The 21,991-nt window shown below is 40.3% G+C and overlaps 1 long non-coding RNA gene across 1 annotated transcript in view; it reads left to right on the top strand.

Annotated features, from left to right (window-relative positions):
- Positions 1-21,991, top strand: part of LOC103890582 (uncharacterized) — a 33,162-nt gene that overhangs the window by 2,702 nt on the left and 8,469 nt on the right. Inside the window, exon 2 of the long non-coding RNA XR_008525053.1 lies at positions 1,736-1,864. This is a non-coding gene — a long non-coding RNA (uncharacterized LOC103890582). The remainder of the gene's footprint in view (positions 1-1,735; positions 1,865-21,991) is intronic.

Raw genomic sequence — 21,991 nt, forward strand, 5'->3', positions numbered from 1 at the left:
GTTAGCTAATAGTTGCGCACTGAATGACAGGGCAGTATGAGGTGATGCATTCTAACTCAATTTGATCTCTGAAACGAATTTCTAGCTTAGAAAATGAAATGTAGAATTAATCACAGTAAAAAGAGGGAAAATTCTTTTATATAAAACATTAGATTTGGAGAGGCAAAATAATTATTTTTAGAGTTCTAAAAAGAAAAATTGGGGAGAACAATTACTACAGATGTCAACATTGTTATCATAAATTGTTACTAAAAGGTTTTGTATCTCCTCTAAATGAGCTGTTGCCAAACTACAAAGAAAAAAATAAAAATATAAGCCAATATAAATGTAACTGCATCCACTTTTATTAAACTCTGCTCAGAAACTAAAACTGAATCTTGATGGATTATGTCATAAATCTATGAAAACTGAGCTTTTCAGAATCTAGAGCAATGGCCTTCATCCTGGTCTCCGTCCTCACCCCTATTGTCTGTATCATACCTTTTCCCTCTGCTGCCTTCTTTTTCCAATTTTCACTCTAAGTATTTCTTCAAAAATCAAAAAAATTACCCATTTTCCAAGGGATCCCCATGTTAGCTTTTAGTTTCATTCCTTTGAACCCCTGAGAAACTCGTCTCTATTCCTATCACTATCCAAAGCCTGTAAAAGTTGGTCTCACAGTACACTGTTGGTTTGGAAAAAAATCTTTTAGAATTCTTGGACCTTTGAAGGGAGTATGTGTAGTATAGGTTTTCTTTTTCCCTCTTGGTTTTGAGAGAAAGCTAAAAAGATAGGGAATGGGTGAGAAATTAAACAATGGCTTCAATAAACAAGGGAAAACAAAAGTGAAAACAAAAACACTAAAAAATAGAAAAAACAAAAGTCTGCAAACAGCTTCCATGTCTGCTTCTCTGTTTCTTAGTGTTTGTAACATTTGAGTCAAAACAAACCTGTGGGTTCGGTGTTTCTCTGAGAAGACAGGAGGTTGTCAGCCTAAAAGAGTCAGATTGAAGCTTTCATTCATGAACCTTCACATCTGATCAACTTTCCAATCTCAGTTCATCAGCTAAACTGTTCACTATGCAGAAAATCCTTCAATCTGAAGCCTTAGGGACAAGGTCAGTTTTTTGGCAGAAACCAACTTTTTAATATATAGTTATTATATATATTGGCTGTATATTCTGCCTACAACATAGGCAGAATAATGGTCCCTAATAATGTGCACATTCTAATTTCCAGAACTTGTGATTATATTACCTTATATGACAAAAAAGACTTTACAGATGTGACTACAGTTAAGGACTTTGAGATGGGAAGATCATCCTGGAATATTCAGATGAGCCCTAATCTAATCATTTGGATCATTAAAATCGGAGAACTTTTCTCAAATAGGATCAGAGAAAAAGATGGTTGTTGGAAGTAGGGCCAGAGAAATGCTACACAGCTGAGTAAGATGTTAGAGGAAGGGGCTGTGAGCCAAGCAATCTGGACCACTGCTAGAAGTTGAAAAAGGCAAAGAGGCTGATGCTGTCCTAGATCCTCCAGAAAAGATCACTGACATTTTTATTTTTGCATAGTGAGACTCATATCAGACTTAAAGACCTGTATGGTAATAAATTTGTGTTGTTTTAAGGCACTGAATTTGTTGTAATTTGTTATGATAGTAGCAGAAAAGTAATGCATCATAGTTCACTTTCGAGTTTTTTTAATTATGATTTTTTTTACAAAAGTTGTTGCTATGATTTTTCTTTTTAAGACCTGCAGTGACCTGCTGCTACCAGAACTGACTCGCTTCGAAGTGACGGATGAAACCCATATGGAGATATTCCTGGGGTGGTTAGGCCAGTTGGAAGACAGAGTGCTTACACCTGAGAGAGGACTTGAGGTGAGTTGAGTATAGAGCTTGATTATGCGTTTAATATCTACCTCTCTCACTGGACTGCTCCATCAATGAGGGCAGGTTTATCTGTCATGTTCCCCTGTGCTATATATATATTTTTTTGTCCCTACCTAAGCTCATGTTGGAATTTAATCCCCAACGTGACGGTATTAGGAGGAAGGTATTAGTGGAAGATGTTTGAGTCATGGGAGCAGATCCCTTGTGAATGACTTGGTGCTGTTCTAATGGTAGTGAGTTTTCCATCTCACGAGATAAATTGGTTCTTAAAGGAATGGATGAGTTCCCTTGAGAGTGGGTTGTTATGAATCCAGGACACCCTCGGGTTTGGTCTCTTTCAAGTGCCTGCTTCTTCTTTGACCTTCTCACTAGGTTTGATGCAGCACAGGAGCCCCCACCAGAAGCTGAGCAGAGGCACAGCCTACAGAACCATGAGCAAAATAAACCTCTTTTCTTTATAAATCACCCAGCTCAGATATTTCTTTGTAGCAACACAAAAAGGAATAAGACACCCTGGATGCTCAGCTCTTGGAGAAGCACGGGTATTTTGCCAAAATGCTTAAGAGCAGGCCTCCGCATGTCTGACTACCTAGGTTCAAATTCCAGCTGCGTAGCTTCCAAGCTGTATGCCGTGTGCCTTTGGGCAGGTAAGTCAGTGCACCTCCTGTGCCTCTGTGGGGCCAGCAGCAGTACTTCATAAAGGATAGCTTGGAGAATTAAGCATATTATGGTCATTTTTCAACTAACATGTATCTAATATGTGCTAGGTTCTCCTCTGGACACCCTGGAACCATCAGTGAAAAACAACAAAAAAAGAATCCTCTGTCCTCTTAGAGCTTACATTCCAGTGTGAGAACACAAATAATAAATATACTAAATGACAAATAGAAAAACAAAACAAGGCAAGGAAAAGAAATAGTATCAAAGGCAGCTGGTTATGATTTTTAAAATATAATGACTATGTGTATTAGCTGGTTCTCATACTGCTAATAAAGACTTACCCGAGACTGGGTAATTTATAAAGGAAAGAGGTTTAATTGACTCACAGTTTGGTATGGCTGGAGACGCCTCAGGAAACTTACAATCATGGCAGAAGGGGAAGCAAACACATCCTTCTTCACATGGCACCAGCAAGAAGAAGTATGAGTGAAGCAAGGGAAATGTCCCTTATAAAGCCATCAGATCTTGTGAGAACTCACTCACTGTCATGAGAACAGCATGGGGAAAACTGCCCCCATGATTCAATTACTTTCCACAGGGTCCCTCCCATGACACGTGGAGATTATGGGAACCACAATTCAGAATGGGATTTGGGTGGGGAATTTTGGCCATACCATATCACCAGGATAGGCTTTATTAAGAAGGACATTTTGAAAACTCTTAAAGGTGGTGAGAGAATTAGTCACATTGGTATCTAGGGCAAGGACTTTCTCAGCAGAAAGAGCATCTAGACAAAGGTCCTGAGGCTGGAGGAAACCTGGTGGAATGAAAGACCTGGTGGCTGGAACATCTGGAGTAGAGAGAACTTGGAGAAATTTGGTAGTGAGGAAAATAATGTGGGACTAGATTATGTGGAGTCTAGCAAGCCATTTTAGAAGAAGAAGGAAGGTTTTCAGCAGTAAGGGACACCAGGAACAGACATTTACAATGAGCCACTCTGGCTTCTATATCTAGGACAGACTCCAGAGGATGTGGGGTAGGATCAGGGTCAGGAAAGTAAAGACCAAATCCAAGGCCACCGGGAAACAGGGGCATGAGATTTTGGTCCCTCAGAATAGAATGGTAGTCCTGGAGATGGTAAGAAATAATTAGATTGCTGGACAAGTTTTAAAATAAAGCCAAAACAATTCCCTCACTCAAAGGATATGGAATGTGCAAGAGTGATAACAGCTGAGAATGACCCCAGGTTTGGGGGAGGCAAAAAATTAGTAGAGCAGAGTAGCTATCAGCTGAGGAGGGAAGGCTGGGAATGGGCTCAGTGTTGAATGTGCGGAGAGTCCAATGTGGGTAAAGCACCAGTGGAGATGTCGAAAAGACAGCTGGACAAAGGAGGCAATGTCAAGAGGCTGCAGTGTAGACTATGAACTTGAGCATCAGTGTGTGAATGGTATTTGAAGCCGTGAGACTGCATAGGGTCACAAGAGGAATGTGTGTGGACAGAGAGGAGAGGAAGACCGAGCTCTGGGCCATAAAAAGTACAAAATCAGAGGGGAAAGAAAGGAAAATTTGTTATGAGAAAAACCACAGGAGTGTGATATTGTGGAATCTAAGAGAACACATGAATCAAGAGAGAGGAAGGGGTCAGCTGGGTGGAATGTAACTCGTCCCATTGGGTTTAGCGTCACAAAGATCTTCCACAATGTGTTTGTGGAGTATAGGGGACAGAAGCTGGTGGAGTGAGGTTAAAAGACAAGAGAGGGAGAGGAAATGGAGTTAGTGAGTATAGATAACTCTTGACAGCTTTATTGAAAAAGGGAGCAAAGAAATGGGTGATTGCAGGCAGAAGAAATGGAGTTAGGAGAAGGATCATCAAAATTGGGAGAAATGACAGCATGCTTTTGTATAGATGGTGATAATCCAGTGAAGAGGAGAAACTTGGCAATGTGGGAGAAAATGGAGAAAGCTCTGGGGGCCGTGCCTTGGAGTCAGGGGAAAACGGGGCAGCACACATCACTGGAGAAGCTTGCTTTGGTGGGAGCACAGACAGGGCATCCAGGGAAGAGGTATAAAGGGGAAGAAAGTGGAGACAGGTGCTGTCAGATGAAGAGCTAAGAGGAGGGAGTCTGGGGCATTATTTTCTTATTGTTCCCATTTCTCAGTGAGGGGGAAGCCAGGTCACATGTGGAGGAGGTGGACAGCAGTGGCCAGTGCTCGGCAAGCCTCCAGGGTGCTGAGGTTTCTCCAAGCCACAGGTCTGAACCCTAGAAGGCAAGAAAAGCTGCCTGTTGAATTATTGAAGAAATGCATATAATGAATTTTATTTGTGAGAACCGAAATACTAATTTTTATAGTTCTATGAGCTTCGGCCAAATTTTTTGTTAAGTTACGGTCACAATAATGTGTTTTATGTTTCATTTCAATGTACATTGTAAAGAATTGTGATAGCACACAATCAGGCCTATTTTAGCAGAAAAATTTAAGTGGTAAGTATGCTAATAGTCTCAAAACAAGAACGTGTGAACTTTTCTCTGAACTGTATTGTAATGAAGATGAGGTAAGGAAAGCTCTCTCTCATGACCAAAAGAGGCATGGGTTTGGTGTCTATACTAAAACCTGGGCACCTGTTGCTCAAATTATTTTTGAAAACAGATAAAGTATAATAAAAACAGAAAACCAAATAAGAGGACAGAAATAGAGATCATAATTTTAAAACAAAGCAACTTTCAGCATGAGCAAGGCAAGCTGAGAATAAATAAAAACAAGCTACTTCAGAGTAGAAAATCAGATTACGGAGCTCATACTCCAAGATTTTTACCAGTAAGAAGGGCAAAAAAAGTAAAACTGGTTTGAGTAAAAAATGAAAAGCATTAATGAACTGCAGAGGTCAATGTCAGGCCAAGTAAAAAGGCTATTTCATAGAACATCCCAGGAAATTCTTGTTGGCAACAGAATGGTGGGCTTCATGGACTCAGCTTCTGACTAGAAAGGCAACTTCTCTCTCTTGGTTTAAACCTCAGCTATCTAGATTATAGAATTTGTGTCACAGAGTAAGGGTCATGCACTTGATATTAATGATTGTATAGATGGGATTGGTTTTTTACCGTGAAAATATGAAATTCATTTTCTCACTTTGCTTAAAATTTCTGAGTACTTTAAACTCAGTAACCGACCTATCTCTGGATTGTCTTCATGGAATTCTTACTCAGAGCTTCTCTGAGCTGGCAAACAGGCACTTCAACAGTGGATGTCTGAGGAATTATAGAATTATACCTTGTGAATGGAAAACTGAATAACTCAGGGTTCTGAACTTGAACTTCAAACACCCTTGAGAAAAGTGACCAGTCTGAAAAAGAATGTAATCTAAATTCCCATGCTTCAATGGAAATATGCCCTCTGGGAAAGTTCAATGAGGACCAACTGGTTTTCTACAATGAACTTCAGTTTATAAATGTATTCTAAATTTGTCTATCACCCTGGGATTCTTGTAATACAAGACAGCAAAACAGCAGGATGCCTTCTGCCTCTCTCGTCTGTGCTGGTTATAAAGGACAACTGACATCCCTTACCACTACTTGGGATCATGCCAGGAAGGGTCCAGAAATAGCATTTATGCTAAAGGCAATGGCTCTGAATTCATCAGCCCAGCTTGGTTTTGCAATCCTTCTGTACATTTAGAGTAACGACTACCTTATTCACATGCGTATATATGTTTGATGGATATAAGTAGATGATATAGATATAGACATAAACAGGTATCTGTGGGTCTATTTATTAATTTTAAAAGAAACATTGTATTGCATACTTGTAATTTGCCAAGAAAGTAGGTTTTAGATACTCTTACTGCAAAAAGAAGAAAGAAAAGAAAGAAAGACAGACAGACAGAAAGAAAGAAAGGGAGGGAGGGAGGAAGAAAGAAGAGAGGGAGGGAGGAGGGAGGAAGGAAGGAAGGAAGGGAGGGGAAGGGAAGGGAAGGAGGGAAGGGAGGGGAAGGATGGAAGGAAAGGGAAGGAGGGAAGGGAAGGACAGAAGGGAAGGGAAGCAGGGAGGGAGGGTATACTTATCTTGATGTGTATATATCAAGATATGTATATCAAAATATATATCTATATATCAAGATAATTATATCAGAACATCATGATGTACACCTTAAATATATATAATTTTAAAAACATAAAAAGATAAATATTTAATTGTTATTTCATTTATTTACTTATTAACTTTTAAGTACAGGGTACATGTGCAGTTTTGTGAAGTAGGTAAACCTATGTCATGGGGGTTTATTCTACAGATTATTACATGACCCAGGTATTAAGCCTAATACCCATTAGTTATTTTTCCTGATCCTCTCCCTCCTCCCACTTTCCACCCTCTGATAGGCTCCAGTGTGTGTTGTTCTCCTCTATGTGTTCATCTGTTCTCATCATTTAGCTCCCACTTATAAATAAGAACATCCGGTATTTGGTTTTCTGTCCTTGCGTTAGTTTGCTAAGGATAATGGCCTCTAGCTCCATCCATGTTCTGGCAAAGGACATGATCTCATCCCTTTTATGGCCTCACAGTATTCCATGTATTCCATAGTATTCTGTGTATATGTACCACTTTCTTTATCCAGTCTATCATTGATGAACGTTTAAGTTGATTCTATGTCTTTCCTATTGTGAACAGTGCTGCAATGAACATACGCACGCATGTGTCTTGATAATAGAGCAATCTGGATTCCTTTGGGTATATACCCGGTAATGGGATTTCTGGATCAAATGGTATTTTCTGTCTTTAGGTCTTTGAGGAATCGCCACACTGTCTTCCACAATGGTTGAACTAATTTACATTCCCACCAACAGTGTATACGCATTGTGTTTTCTCCACAACGTCACCAGCATCTGTTATTTTTTTACTTTTAATACTAGCCATTCTGACTGGTGTGAAATGGTTCTCATTGTGGTTTTGATTTGCATTTCTCTAATGGTCAGTGATGTTAAGCATTTTTTCATATGATTGTTGGTCATATGTACGTCTTTTTCAGATAGTTCAAATAGTTGGTGAGGATTACCTAGGAATTTAAAATATGCTTGATATCTCTTTCCAAACCTGCTAAAATACTTATCTTCAAATGGCAGCTTTCCATGTCACTGCATGGGCATCTGGTCCTGCTCTCTGGGCTCATGTGTATCTGGCTACATACCAGTGAGAAGCATGAGTGACCTGAGTTCTGCATTAGAACATTTTTCTTATCTTTTAATAGCTTTGCTACCATTTTCTAAACATAACTCAGTGATCCTCTATTCAGAGTTTAATTTTATCACTGGATTTAGAATTTAGATAAATAAATGCTCCATAATCATTACAGTATCCTGTGTCCCTGATAGAATAAAGAAAACAGCTCACAAGACAGCAATGGTATTGTTAAAATTTAAATGAATTTTCAGAGGTTCATGGTATGATTACAGATATGAGTGGAGGATTATGTATAAAATTATCCATGCATTAATTTTTCATCCATCCATCTAACCACACCAAGCCAAGGATCAAGGATCAAAGATGTGTGTGTGTGGGTGGGGGTGTGTGTGTATGCATACACATATATACAAATATGTATTTATGCATATATACATATATATCTGTGCATGTATGTTGGTAAATATACATGTTTCTGTCCTTTGCTCTGTCTCTCTTTCTGTCATTTTATTCTGCTTAATAATCACATGATAAAATTTCTATATAGCTGCTCAAAGACATCAGGTTATTCAAAATCTCTAAGCAGTTGTGAAACCCAAGGGACATGAACAGAATCCTGCACCACAGAACCAAGTAATCTCTGTATTCAGGTTATTCGGAATAGTCCTGCAAACCAAAGTAGATTTCACAGGAAAAGCCTATTGAGGCTAATTACCTTGAGGGAAACTGATAAGTAATTGCTCATCTGATATAATCTGTTCATTTCATTTCAATTCGTCTCATTTGTTCTTCACAAAAACCGACACTTGAGGATACCGGGTTTGAGACTGTGCTCCTCTACCTCTGAGCCTTGGTTTCCTCATCTACAAAACAGCAGTAGCAATCATTCTCTTGCCAAGATAAGAGAGAGGATGCAATGAGGTGATGAGAGCAGAGTACCTTTTTTAGTACCGTCAATGATACTAGTTCTGCTTGCTATTAGTCAATAGCTGTGTGGGATCTCAACACCACATCCTCGGCCTGGACCCCTGTTTTCTACCTTTGGCTGGGCTTTAGATCAGAAACAAACATGGCAGGAATTCCTGCCGTTGGCTTTGAACCAGAAAGAATCCCTAGAGCGGGGGTCCAAGCCAAGCTCTTGAAGGAGAGCTGAGCACCAGCCAAAGACCAAGCAACCAGGCCACGTGGGCAAGATGTGAACTGCAATAAGGGTCAGAGTCAAGGCTCACAGGACGTAAGCAGAGCCCGGTGGAACCTGGTGGGCTTGGAAGCATGCAGAGGGCACAGTAGTCAGGAGAATGAAGCTGGTGCTGACCTTCCCCAGTAGGAGGGTGGACAGTGGGCACCTCAGACTGACTCAAAGTAATCAAGTCAGGGACAAATTTTCTCCCAACAAATAATGACAGTTAATCCTCAATCACAGGCTCAGCTCCCCCTATCTACACAATCAAGTCTTAGGTAGCCACGACAGAGGTAAGAATTCTAGTCTAGAGCACTGGGATGAAGGCTTCATCTGAACTCATTCTGACACCTCTATTCTTTGGTCGGAGGACACTCACCCATGCCTGTCTGCAAAAGTGGACTTTCCACCACTGCAATGAGTTTTCTCTTTCCTATTTCCTGTCTTTCAGGGAGTCCAGATTCATGTGTTGGTACATCTTAATCTATCCTTAACTGAGTTTTGTCCTTTGTCATGATACAGGATATTTGAAACAAAATTTCTTGGATGTGCCTGAAAAAGTATTTGCCCACTTATTCTCTTCTTTGATTTAGATTGAAGTTGGTGTTGTTTGTTTGTTTGTTTGCTCTTCTGATGAGCAATCTCTTGGAATACAATAAGCTTTTGTGACTGTTTTATAATGTTACACTTTGGATTTCCTGGTCCCATTTGTATACCTGGATTCATATACAATAACATTTTGTATCTATGCAATTATAAGGAAAGCATCTAAGAAGAAGATGGCAGATACTATAGCTGACCCTTGAGGGCTGATCCCCTTTGCAGATCTGTTCAAACCTTAGATCCAATATTTATTCTGCTTTTCTACTCTGTCCTTGTTCTCAACATAAAGAGACAAACTTCTTGAAGCTGGAAGCCACATGTTGATAGACATGGTGATTTTTGTCAGACTCTACAGAAAAGTTAGGTTTTCCACATCCAGTTTTTTTCCCTTGTTTTTTTTTTTTATTGGGGCTGTTACACAGTCTCAACTAAAACCATGAACTCTCATTTTTAAATATTCTTTCTACAAGCAGGTGATAGCAACTTCACATCTCAGACAGAAACATTATGAGTAAGAACCTGGGTCAGGCACATGCATTTTGTTCAATCGTTTCATTGTGGATGATGAACCAAGCCAGGTGGGACCTTGAAAATACTGACTGATTTTTTTTTTCTGGGGTTTTGGCCAAACATGGAACTTTTAACGAAGTTCCACGAGCACTTTTAATGAGCACTTCTCTTGTGCTCCTGACTGAAAATTGCATTCTCAGAAGCAGCTATTAGGTGAGTTTGGGATCATGTTGAGTCCAACACAAGCTACTTCTGATTATTAGGATGAAAGTTCAGCTTCATAGGACAATTGAGCTTGGTCCCTGGGACTTCCCACTGTAACAAAGAACTGCCCAAATTTTAATAATTTTTTAATCAGTCCTGGCTCAAGCATAACCAGGTGATTTTGGTGTAGTTTTTACACGAAAACTCTAGTGAAGAAGGGTAATGTGTTTCGGTTTCAGTTATGGAGAAGAGCTGAGAAGAATTACTAACCAGGGAATATGCCTTTGAAATCCACTCTTTTTATTTTTTTTTCCCCCTGAAAAGAGATCTTTTCAGTCCTCTTGGTTTGTGTCTGAAAATCTCAGTGGCCTGAGAACACAAAGGAAATTGATTCAAAGACTTTGGAAAACTTTGCAAAGGGGCTGTCATTCGACTGGCTTCCTTTGTCAGGTGCCCAAATCTGATACTGCCCCATGGAAAGGGTATGAGGGAGACGGAACTTGCCCCTGACCCAGTTCCTTTTCAGCCCTGCCTCGGAGTGATTGTGCAAAGAACAATCCCTACCATAGTCAAATCCATAATTGTTCTGGAAAGTGTTTTCCCTGCGGTTTCTCCTAAGTTCTTTGTAGGTGAACTTTCCTCACCAGCCAAGGAACTGTCCAAGCTCCACGAGGTTAAATGATTTCCCCAAAGACTATTACATCTTAATCCAATTACAAAGCAATCTCATTTTGCTGAGTGCATTACCAAAATGTTTTCAAGCCTCCATTGTATGCATCTTTCTAGAAGAATAGTTTTATGTTCATCGAATTGAAAGAACTTCTTAAATGCCAAAATGATAGGACACATTGATATTCCTCAGGTCAAGCTTAGAAATGCAATTTAGGTTTACCTGGCAACTGAAAATATTGTTAAAACAGATTAATGCACTGCAAGAATTCAAATTATCTACATGGAAAAAATATAAAAATCTGTGTTGTAGGTTTAGAAAATAGATGGGCTTATAAAGTATAACCCCGGGTTATATAAAGTATAACCCGAAATTGATCAGCAAAGCCCCTCTATATTAATCCTAGTTAAAATATAACAGCCTAGGGAAGTTGTAGGGCCACAGATGCATCAAATAGAGATTGTTCCTGTAGGAGCTGAAAGAAGAGTACAAGTTTAAAAGAGCTCCACAGTTCCAGGAAGGCTCCCTCCTGAACACACGTGGGCAGCAACCTTAGGCACCTACCTGTGAACAAAGGTTGATCAGCAAGCCTGATGCTAACTGGACCCCTCTTTCTAGCCAAGTGAAAGGCAGCCACCTAGAGCTTTCACCAAGAGGTGCACATTGCCAGTGCTTGAAAGGGAATCACAGGTGACTGGTCTGTGCATGTTACTTTTCCTGCCCACTCAAGTAGATTGTCCTGCCCACTCAAGTAGATTGTCCTGCCTTGTGTCTCTGAATTTCTGCTAAAGGAGTGACCCCTGGGAGGTGACCTCCTTTAGACAAACTTGGTTTACGGTTCCCAACACCGACCCACACTGAGATGTGACCTTGGACCAACTACTTAAACTCCTCAGTGTTTTAAAAACAGTTTGCACAACACACATTTTACCCTTTCCAAGCCAAAAAGGGTATCTTTCCAACAGGATGTCCTTCTTCCTATTCCCAATGGACCTTCTTTTGGGGTCCCACCTCTTCACCTGAAAGACCCATCCAGGCAGCTGGTCAGCCTCTCTTGTGATCCTCCCTGGGCCCACTGCCCACCTTCCCAGCTCTCATTGTCTAATGCAGCACTGCCCAACAGAGAAATAATTCCAGCTACATAGGCAGCTTAAAGTTATTTTAGGCTGGGCAAGGTGGCTCACGCCTGTAATCCCAGCACTTTGGGAGGCCGAGGCAGGTGGATCACCTCAGGTCGGGAGTTTAAGACCAGCCTCACCAACATGGAGAAACCCCGTCTCTATTAAAAATACAAAATTAGCCAGATGTGGTGCCGCATGCCTGTAATCCCAACTACTCGAGAGGCTGAGGCAGAATTGCTTGAACCCGGGAGGCAAAGTCTGTGGAGAGCCGAGATTGCGCCATTGCACTCCAGACTGGGCAACAAGAGCAAAACTCGGTCTTAAAAAAAAAAAAAAAAGTTATTTTAGTAACCTTAGTAACTACCTTGAAAAATAAAAGCAGTTGAACCTTATTTCAACAATGTATTTTGTTTAACCTAATATATTAAAAATATTATCACTTCAAAATGTAATCAATGTTAAACAGTAGGTGAGATAGTTTACTTCTTTTTGTACTAAAACTTTTAAATACAGTGCGCCTTATACTTACAGCACATGTCAGTTGAGACTAGTCTACTTTCGACTGCTCAGCGGCGGCGTTCAGCCAGTGACTAGCATATGAGAAAGCACTGGGCGGGAGTAGAGCAGCAGTGTCCAGCTGTGCCTGCTGGCCCATAGTCACTGTCCTGTCGTATCTGTTTTTTGTTGTCGTTGTTGCTGTTGTTTGTTTGTTTTGAGACGGAGTCTCACTCTGTCACCCAGGCTGGAGTGCAGTGGCATAATCTACGCTCACTGCAACCTCTGCCTCCCGAGTTCAAGCGATTCTCCTGCCTCAGCCTCCTGAGTAGCTGGGATGACAGGTGTGACCCACCATGCCCGGCTAATTTTTTGTATTTTTAGTAGAGACAGGGTTTCGCCATGTTGGCCAGGCTGGTCTCGAACTCCTGACTTCAGTTGATCCACCCGCCTTGGTTTCCCAAACTGCTGGGATTACAGGTGTGAGCCACCGTGCCCAGCCCCTGTCCTATCTGTTTTAACTTCAGTGTGCTATGATGATATTTTAAAACCTAATAATGCCCTCTATCTACTGCTGAACTAGTAAAATAAATGTCCCTTACATTAATGTGAAAGGCCTCTTGTATTATCAGTAAGTATATTCATCTTTTTCTCCTCTCTGGTTTCTTAATCTGTGGTCAAGCTTTACCCCTAATTCACCTTAGAACATACTGCCCTCCATCCACCTCCACACCACCCCTTAGTTCCCTAGAAAGAAATGCGACCAGATCCCCCTGCCTGCCAAGACCCTTAATGACCCTCATCCAACATCCCTCCTTCACGGGACGCATCACCCCTTTACTGATGAACTCTCATCCAGTCCCTCAACGACAGCAGGAGCAGCGTGTTTCCTTGTGTTGTAGTTATTTATCTGAAACATCACAGCACCATGTACAGAGCCAGCTCTATGAGACCCTCCTAGAATGCCTAGTGCAGGGATTATGTGAAGGTGGACCCTGAATTAAAACCCTTTCCCTTTTCTCTTCTTATGCTATGTAGAAGGGATCCTAGTGCCCTATCAGTAGACTATCACCTAATTAGAGATTGATGAGCTAGCTTAGGGCACACATGGAGACCATGAGCATTTGCAATGAGTTTTAGCATATACCTGGACCTATCCATGGAATGGGCAAGGATATGTGGAATGGCTGCCTCATTAAAGACCTCTGGGCTTCTCCAGCTAAAGGCAGAAAACTGTTGTGTTTGATTGTATCTCTTTGGTTGCCTTGATAATCTAAAGCAATCTCAACTCATTTGATTTAGTCACTGAGAAGCCTGTCATTTTTCTGAAATCATTTGTAAGTTTTCACTGAAACTGGAGAGTTTTTCTTTGTTTGGCAGGATACATTTATAATTTCTTATACAATGAAAGCCCAGGTGAGAGGGGTCCAAGCAAGCAGATGGCACAGAAGCATTTATTGGGTGAGACGTACCTGAAATCACCTACATCTCCTTGTTGGCCTACGAAATGTCTGGCCTGCAGGGGCCTCTGGATGGGGGTGTGGGTGCTGGGTCTGGCCTCAGTCTTCCAGATGCAGGCTGTGGTCATCAGTCTGGTTCCCCCTCACTGCCTCTTTCCTCTGTTGTGAAGCTTAAGACAGAACTTGACACAGTAATTCCTGGCCTGACCCTGGGTGACTCAGTACTCATTCTCATCTTTCCCTCTCCCTCATGACGGGAATCAGGAGCAGATCTCCCTCACCCCCACCCTGTATAACCCTTTATTAGCTTTACTGTAAACAGATAAAGAGCTTTCTCTGGTGCATTTGGCTAAGTTTTCCTTCTGGTTTTTTCTTGTCAATGACACATGCTGTTTTATTCTTGATCCTAGCATATCTGAACATTTTGCACCATTCAGGAAAGAGAAAAGGGGAGCTCAGGCGAGAAATATAGTTTTCTTATTTATTAATTAATTTCTTATTAAGTTCAAATGTTGTCGATTCCTTACCTAAAGTCTAACAACTCTCCCCATTTTGCATCCAAGCATTCTCAATATTTGCTTTAGATAGCAACAGCAGGATGGCAAATGGACCCTAGATTCCCTCTGCTGAGTCAAAGGATGGCCCAGTAAGCAAGTACTCGATAATTATTAACAATAATTGAGAGAAAGATGGAATACGGAGAATTTGCCTTTTAGGAAATAGAGTGTTCAGGTTAATATTTTTCTAAAGGAAAGAAAAAGCCTGACAGAGCTATTCCCAGACTTCCACAGTTTAAATTTGGGCCAGCGGTCTAGGGTGTCTTAGGGGTTTGGTGGAAGGAGATTTCTGAGGGTAGCCCCTGCTCACATATAAACTCTTCGCCCAGGATTCCATGCAAGTAGTTTGTGTCACTCTCTTGCTTCAGGTATTTTTCTATGCAGACCAGGCTTTTCTTGCATCCTGATCTATTCTCAGAATGAGGAATAAAGGGACCCTAAACAAACACAGGTATCTCTCACCTCACAATAAATCAGAAGTTCAGTAACATAATGGGAATATCCTCTACCTTCAATTTGGGTTCAGATTTTATCAAAGCACTTTGCTTGTTTGCTGTGAATCATTCAACAAAGTTACCAATTTTGTTTCCTTTAGAAGGTAATGCCAAAGCAAGTTCTATTTGGTTGATTAATGGATTGTTTGATTACATGTTAATCACAGTGATCTTAAAGTTACTTCCTGCCATTGGGATAACTTCTGGGAGTAGGAGGAGTGGTCAGGATGTTTGAAAGTCACATAAGTCCATAGGCACATGTTCAGCCTCAGCAGCTTCTGTTCTGATGAGGGTCTGTGCAAAGTCCTTGAGGATGACAGAGCAAAGCCACTGGAGGATGGTTGACTTCAGGCTCTCTGCACTCCCTCCTAACAAGGGGGCTCTGACACTGGACACCTCATGATCAGGCCCCCAGGGCATGTGCTTCTCCCCAAGGGCAGCAGCATCTGACTGGTCATCCCTGAACCTTCGCTCCATTGCTTCATTGGTCCCAGTAGGAAGCTGAGCAGAAGCACCTGGTTTCTAGGAGCTGATGAGGGCTGCTGGCAAATGAGTGGATAGTTTCCCAGAAAAGTAGTGGTCAGCGATCATAACAGGGCACTTAATGCTTGGAGGCAGGGGGCATACCATTATTCCAATGAGCTCCAGGACCTCAGCAAAGTTGATGGAGGCAGTGGAGTGTTGGTGTTTTGACAGTGAAAGGAAGCAACACTTGCACCGGCCCATCTTGAACAACTAAAAGTTGTAGCTTCTCATCCCTGGAGAGGTCTCCCACTTCACCAGGCACTGTGCCAAGTTCTTTGTGTGTTCTATCTGGTGTACTCCTCACAATAAGCCAGCTGAGGCAGATATTGTCATTAACCTATGCTGCAAATAAGGAAACAGAATCTTACAGTAATCACTAAGTGACTTGTTAAATTCACAGCCAATCAAAGGCAAACCCAGAGTTTGAATTCAATTTATCTTTCTGTCTGCTGCTTATGCTAAAAATCTGCCACTATTTCCTTTCTCTTATTCACCTGTCTTAAAGCTTCAATTCAATCATCCCCTCTTCTGTAGAGTTTCTTTGATTTATAGAGAGGCCTTGGAGTTGAGCCTCTCCAGTCTCACTTCCACAATGGTACAGCAGTCAACTTGCTATGGTTAGACTAACCATAACTCTGCTGTTTTAGAGACTCTGAAGTCCTGGATACCTGGACTATATATTTCTGATGTGGGGATTGCTAGCCGCTAGTACCATACAGGTAATATACATATGATGAAAGGAGGAAAAAGAAAAACAGACAGAGGAAGGAAAGAAAGAAGAAGGGGAGGAGGAACAAAGGAAGGAAAAAAGCAGACCCTGTCATTCTTTTCATATGACTTAACCATAGCCATTTGCCTAAAAAGAATATTAATTACTTCTATTGTATAAATTAAAAAAACTAAAAGACAAATGAAGGTGGCCTGAATTTTTTCATTGTGTAAAAATTAATGGGACTGTATCATTAAATGACCCACAGGAAGAAGGTATCATACACCTATTCACAGAGAGTAAGATGTCAGAGAGAAAAAGATCTGTGTTTTCTATCAATAGCCAATTTCTGGAATTTAAATTTAATACATTTTAAGAACGATATCCTGAGACTTACATTATTAATGACCACATTTTCCTTATCTTGAACTAAGATAATAAAAATATGTAAAAAAAAAAAAAAGTCAATTTTCTAACCTGAAAACCTTTGGAACAGTCACCCCCAGCATAGAGTACGGTGCCAATACTGCTCAGTGAATTCTTGTTGAAAGCATGTGTAAATGCATGAATGTATGAATCCATAAGGAAATGAATCTCTCTGAACCTTTGTGATAAAACAACACTTAGGCAGTCAAACTGGAGATGAGAGTGGAGAACAAGATATAGTCGAGCTCCCCAAACAATTACCACATAGTAAGATAGCACTGAGAAAGACACCAAGAAGGGATTTTATTTTTAAAATAAGGAAGACTAAGAGATACAGAAGATAGATTGAGAGACTCCAAACACTCTCAGTGGCAGCTCTAGAAGATGAAAAGACAATGACACAGAAGCGAATAGTCTAAAAGTTAATGGTTATTTTCCAACTTAAAAGTTCTTCGTCTTCTGTAGGACATTCAATTTGAGTTTAGAGTGAGTTAAGAAAAAAATCCATATTGGGACATAAACTGGTACAATTTAGAACAGCAAGTTAAAGAAAAAAAAGTAAAAGTTATAAAAAATGTTTTGAAAAGAAATATCTGTAAGAATAACCGCAGACACATCGCTGGCAAATTGATGAAGAAATCAATGAAATATGCTCAGGGTACTGAGGGAGGAAAATCAATATTGAATGATGTTCTAATCCATGACCATTAGAATTTGTGATGCAATAAAGACATTTTCAGTCTTATTTAAGACAATTTACAAGCTTTCTACTTTGAAAGGGAGGACTACGTATTTAAAAAAAAAAAAAAGCAAAGTGCCTATGGAGGCATGGTGGGGATTACGAAACGATACCCAGTAAAGACCTTACTAACATCTATGTGTTCATATAACCAATTCTGTGTCTAAATTTGACTTTTGTGTATTAAACAGTTGTGGTTAAAATGCTAGACAACAGGTTGGGTGGTCCTTTAGTTAATAGCTAATGAATACCATGCTCCTTGTCCTATTGTGGAAGGAGGATGCAGGACCTAAATAATTTTTGACACTGTGGAAAAAATTTAGAATAAATCCTATTTATTTAAGTATGAATAAACTTAAAGAAAGTAAAAGAGAATTTAAAAAACTTTTAATATCATATAAGGTAATATTAGAAAAAATAAGGAAAGAAAGAAAAATAAGAAGGAAGGAAGAGAAAAGCTTTACTGCTAAAAATTATCAAGTTTTTAAATCTTCCTAACATTTCTCTCCAGTGGTTGTGAATTCCTCATGTTGTGAGATGGTGCTCTGCCCTCATAAGGAAGAAACCAGCTCTCACTTCACATCCTCCCTTGCCGCTAAGGTGCAAGCGTGTGACCTTGGCTCCAGCAATAAGCATATTTGAATAGGCATGAGTGAGGCTTCTGTTCAGAGTCCAGAAAATCTAAAAAGCAGGTGCTTTGCAGCATCCATTGTGGTGAGGGTAAGGGCAGAGACCTCCTCTGCCAGGCCAGCCAGAGCACCCAGGCCCAGCACTCTCAGTGTTATCTACAGGGGCTGTGCCCACAGCTCGGTGTTCCTCTGCTGGGGCAGTCCTGCTGCGCCACGTGGGTGCTCCACCGAAGGATGGTTCTCTGGCCTTCTGTGACACACTCTGATGGTCTCTAGTGTGCCTAAATAAGTCTCTTTCCTGCTTAAACTAGAATTGATTTGTAATGTATAGACAACAACTCTGAATGGCATTATGCATGGTGAGGAAAACACAGTTTCACCATGGTACTATAACAATTGATCCAGGCAGCATTCTTTGGTGGACACAGAAACTAATGAATGCGTTTGCTAAATAATAATATTTACATAAATTCAATGTTATTTGTTTTTTTACAACAGGATTAAAAACTTCAGGATGGGTTAACGTAACACAACCTTAACCAAGTGATCCAAGTTCATATCCTCAATAATAGGACAAACTGACATCATCTGCCTACAGTTATGACACCCTGAGAAGGAAACATCACTTCTTTAATATTCCTGCCAAAAGAAAAGAAAAGCATGACCTCATAACCTGAATTCAATCAGGAGGAAACATGCAACAAACCCAGATTGAGGAACATTCTACAAAGTAATTGGGCTGAATTCTTAAAGTCAAAATCATAAAAGATGAAAGCTGAGTAAATTTTCTGGATTAAAGGAGACAAACTGGACATGGCAATTAAATTTAATGTCAAATTCTGAATTGGATCCTGGCATATAAAAAAGAAATGTAGCTACGGAAAACATTATTGGGAAAATTAATAAAATTTGAACATGAAATACAGATTAAAAAATAGTATTGAATCAATGTTACATTTTCAATTTTGATTACTATACTGATACGTAAAATCCCTTTGTCTAGCTGAGAGGATGTACTGAGGTCATCAGAAAAAATTTTACAAATATATTGTTAATTTAGTCTCCACTCATAGCTGAGATTTTATCCTGAGGACCTTTTTAACCTAATGGAAATACTAGAGATGATAAACAAGTTTCTCTCCCAAATTTGAAAATTCTGGCTCTTCCGTATTCCCTCTAAATTCTAATTGCAAAATTCTCCATTCTTCCTCTAGCTCATCTCTTTCTTGCAATACCTTATTATACTTAGCTCTAAGAGCCAGCTGAACATTCAACATTCTGCTTCAAAGTTTAATTGTTCAAATCCAAAAGTTTATTAGGTACATTTGCTGTCTCCCAAGTTAGCATGCATGAGGGCTTTACAATTTGTTCTACCACCGCATGACATGGGTCACCGTAACTCCAGACTCCTCATTTTCCTCCACTTCCTCCAACGCTGACCACAATGCAATGACGGAATTTTAGATTTTTGTTATGGCAGCACCAGCACCCCAATTCTGCATAGCATTTCTGCCTTCATTACCTATTGTCATGATAATGGTGTTTTAGAAACTATCCCCAGATGCCTTAAAACAAAGTAAATTTGTTATTGCTCATGCATCAGTGGTTGGCTGGGCAGTTTTACTACTCTCACCTGGGCATCTGTGGTCAACTGCAGGTCACACCTGTGGTCAGCTGCAGGTCTGGTGAGTGCCTCTGCTGATGGAGCCTGGGCTGTCTGACATGTTTGGGGTCAGTGGCTGTGCCCAGTTTATGATGGTTTCAGTTGCAATGGCTGAGATAACTGGGCTCTCATCCACGGGCCTCTCACATCCCTCAGTCCCTCCACACATGTTATCACAGTAAATGCAGAGAGCCAAAACCCAGCAAGCCCAATTATGCAAAAAGGCACATGGAAATTTAGTGTACATTGAAGTGATTTTCTTCATATCCAATTGGTTAATGTAAGTCACATGGCTGAGTCCAAGGCAGAGTTGGAGAGAAGTAAAAATTATAGAACTGAAGGAGCGGATATGGGGAGACTTCTTAGGATCTTTCTGCAACCAACCTACCACATGGTTACCTGGTTTGTGATGAAGAAACCACTGATAATCAATGGGATAAGTCTTAAAATCACCATAGGTAGCGCTAGGTGAATCTGATATCTACATTGAAAAAATGAATTTTGAACTCTAACTTATGCCAAAGACAAAAATTGATTTAATTGGACCACAGAATTCAATGTGCAAGATAAAACAATAAAGCTTCCACACACGTCCCTGCTGATTTATTACCAGTCTTATGAGGGGAGTTGCCTTTTGAAAACACAGATCAGCTCATCAAGTCCCCTTCTCAGAAATGTGACATGGCCCCGCTGTCTTCAAAATAAATGTCAATCCTTTTATCGTTGCCCTTAAAATCCTTCTAAATCTTACCTCAAGCTACATCCCAAAAAGGACCTCCTCCCCTAGACATGCCAGGAGGTGCTCGCCCCGGAAAGCAGCTCTGTTTGCAGAATCGCGCACTGGCTCTGCACACTCCCACTCACTTTTCTGGCTGCTCAGCTTTCTACTCCCTCTTTATTGGTAAAATATAAATTGCAATTTCAGGACACATTTTTTTAAGTATTAGGCTTTTGAAACTTTCCAGAGTACACAGGCAAACATAACTCCCTCTCTTATGTGTCCTCCCAGAATTTTACTCAGAGTCACGTTGCTCACTGCTGTGCACTCCTGCAGGCACATCCCAGTGGACTCTGCGCTGCATCCCCAGAGTACAGCGTGTTTCCCGCCTCCCATTAGAGATCCAATACATATTTTTTTGAAAGAAGAAACTGATGGAAGAGAGGAAGCAAAAAGGAGAGGAAGGAAAGGGATAGGAAGGAGGGGAAGAAAGGGACAGGAAGGAGGAAAAGGAAAGGGAAAGGAAGGAAAAGAAAGGAAAGGGAACTTGAAATCCTACAAGGTCTCAAAGTCAAATAACATGTAAGTCAATTATCACAGAAAATAAAATAACTGCTACAAGAGCAAGTTACTGGGCCAAATCTGTCACTATTACAACATAGTATGAGTGTGTTCATTTTTGGTCATTGTAATCATTGTTGCTTTGGTTATAGTCATCTATTTTATAATTCGTGGTGTCCATTTAGTTATCTTTTGTAAAAAAAAAAAAAATGTACTGTGCATGTGTGTGTGTGAGAGACAGAGAGAGAGTTTTTCACAAATGGAAAATAAAGATACAATTTGGCTTTGGGAGAAATGGAAATTTATTTTAATGCCTGTTGACATTTATTTCACTTTGATAACCATATTATCTCCCACCCTTAATTTTAGAGATTGCTAGGAGGAAAGATGTTGTATTCTTAATAGATCAAGTAATTTAACTTCCAATAATAGTTTAAGCTAGATTTTCCACCCTGCTGTTGTTTGAACGTTTGTGTCTCTCCAAGATTCATGTTCATACTTAATTCCCAATGCAGTAGTATTAAGTTGTGGGGTCTTTATCAGGTGATTAGGTCATGAGGGCTCTGGCCCCATGAACGGGATTACTCCCCTTATAAAAGGATTCGAGGGAGTCTGTTCATCCCTTTTGCCATGTGAAGACATAGCTAGAAGGTGCCATCTTTGAAGGAGAGTACGCTTTCACCAGACAATGAATCTGCTGGTATCTTGGTCTTGGATTTCCCAGCCCCCGGAACTATGATCAGTAAATTTCTATTAGTTATAAATTTCTCAATCTAAGGCATTTTGCTATAGCAGTGTGAAAAGGCTGAGACACACTGATTCTTTTACTTTTCATTGTCATCAAGGGGAAAAATATCTTTTAAAAGCAGTGGAGAGTAACCATCCAGTGATCTTTCTAGACCTCATGGCTGATGTTGGCTCGATGACCCAGAAGAAATGCTTTGAACCAACATTAGTTTTATGCTTAGGGCACACCCATAGGAACCTATTATATTTGCAACTGGTTACACTTTAAT

Source organism: Pongo abelii, chromosome 4 (assembly GCF_028885655.2).
Source record: "Pongo abelii isolate AG06213 chromosome 4, NHGRI_mPonAbe1-v2.0_pri, whole genome shotgun sequence".
In the NCBI taxonomy this organism is placed as follows: Eukaryota; Metazoa; Chordata; class Mammalia; order Primates; family Hominidae; genus Pongo; species Pongo abelii.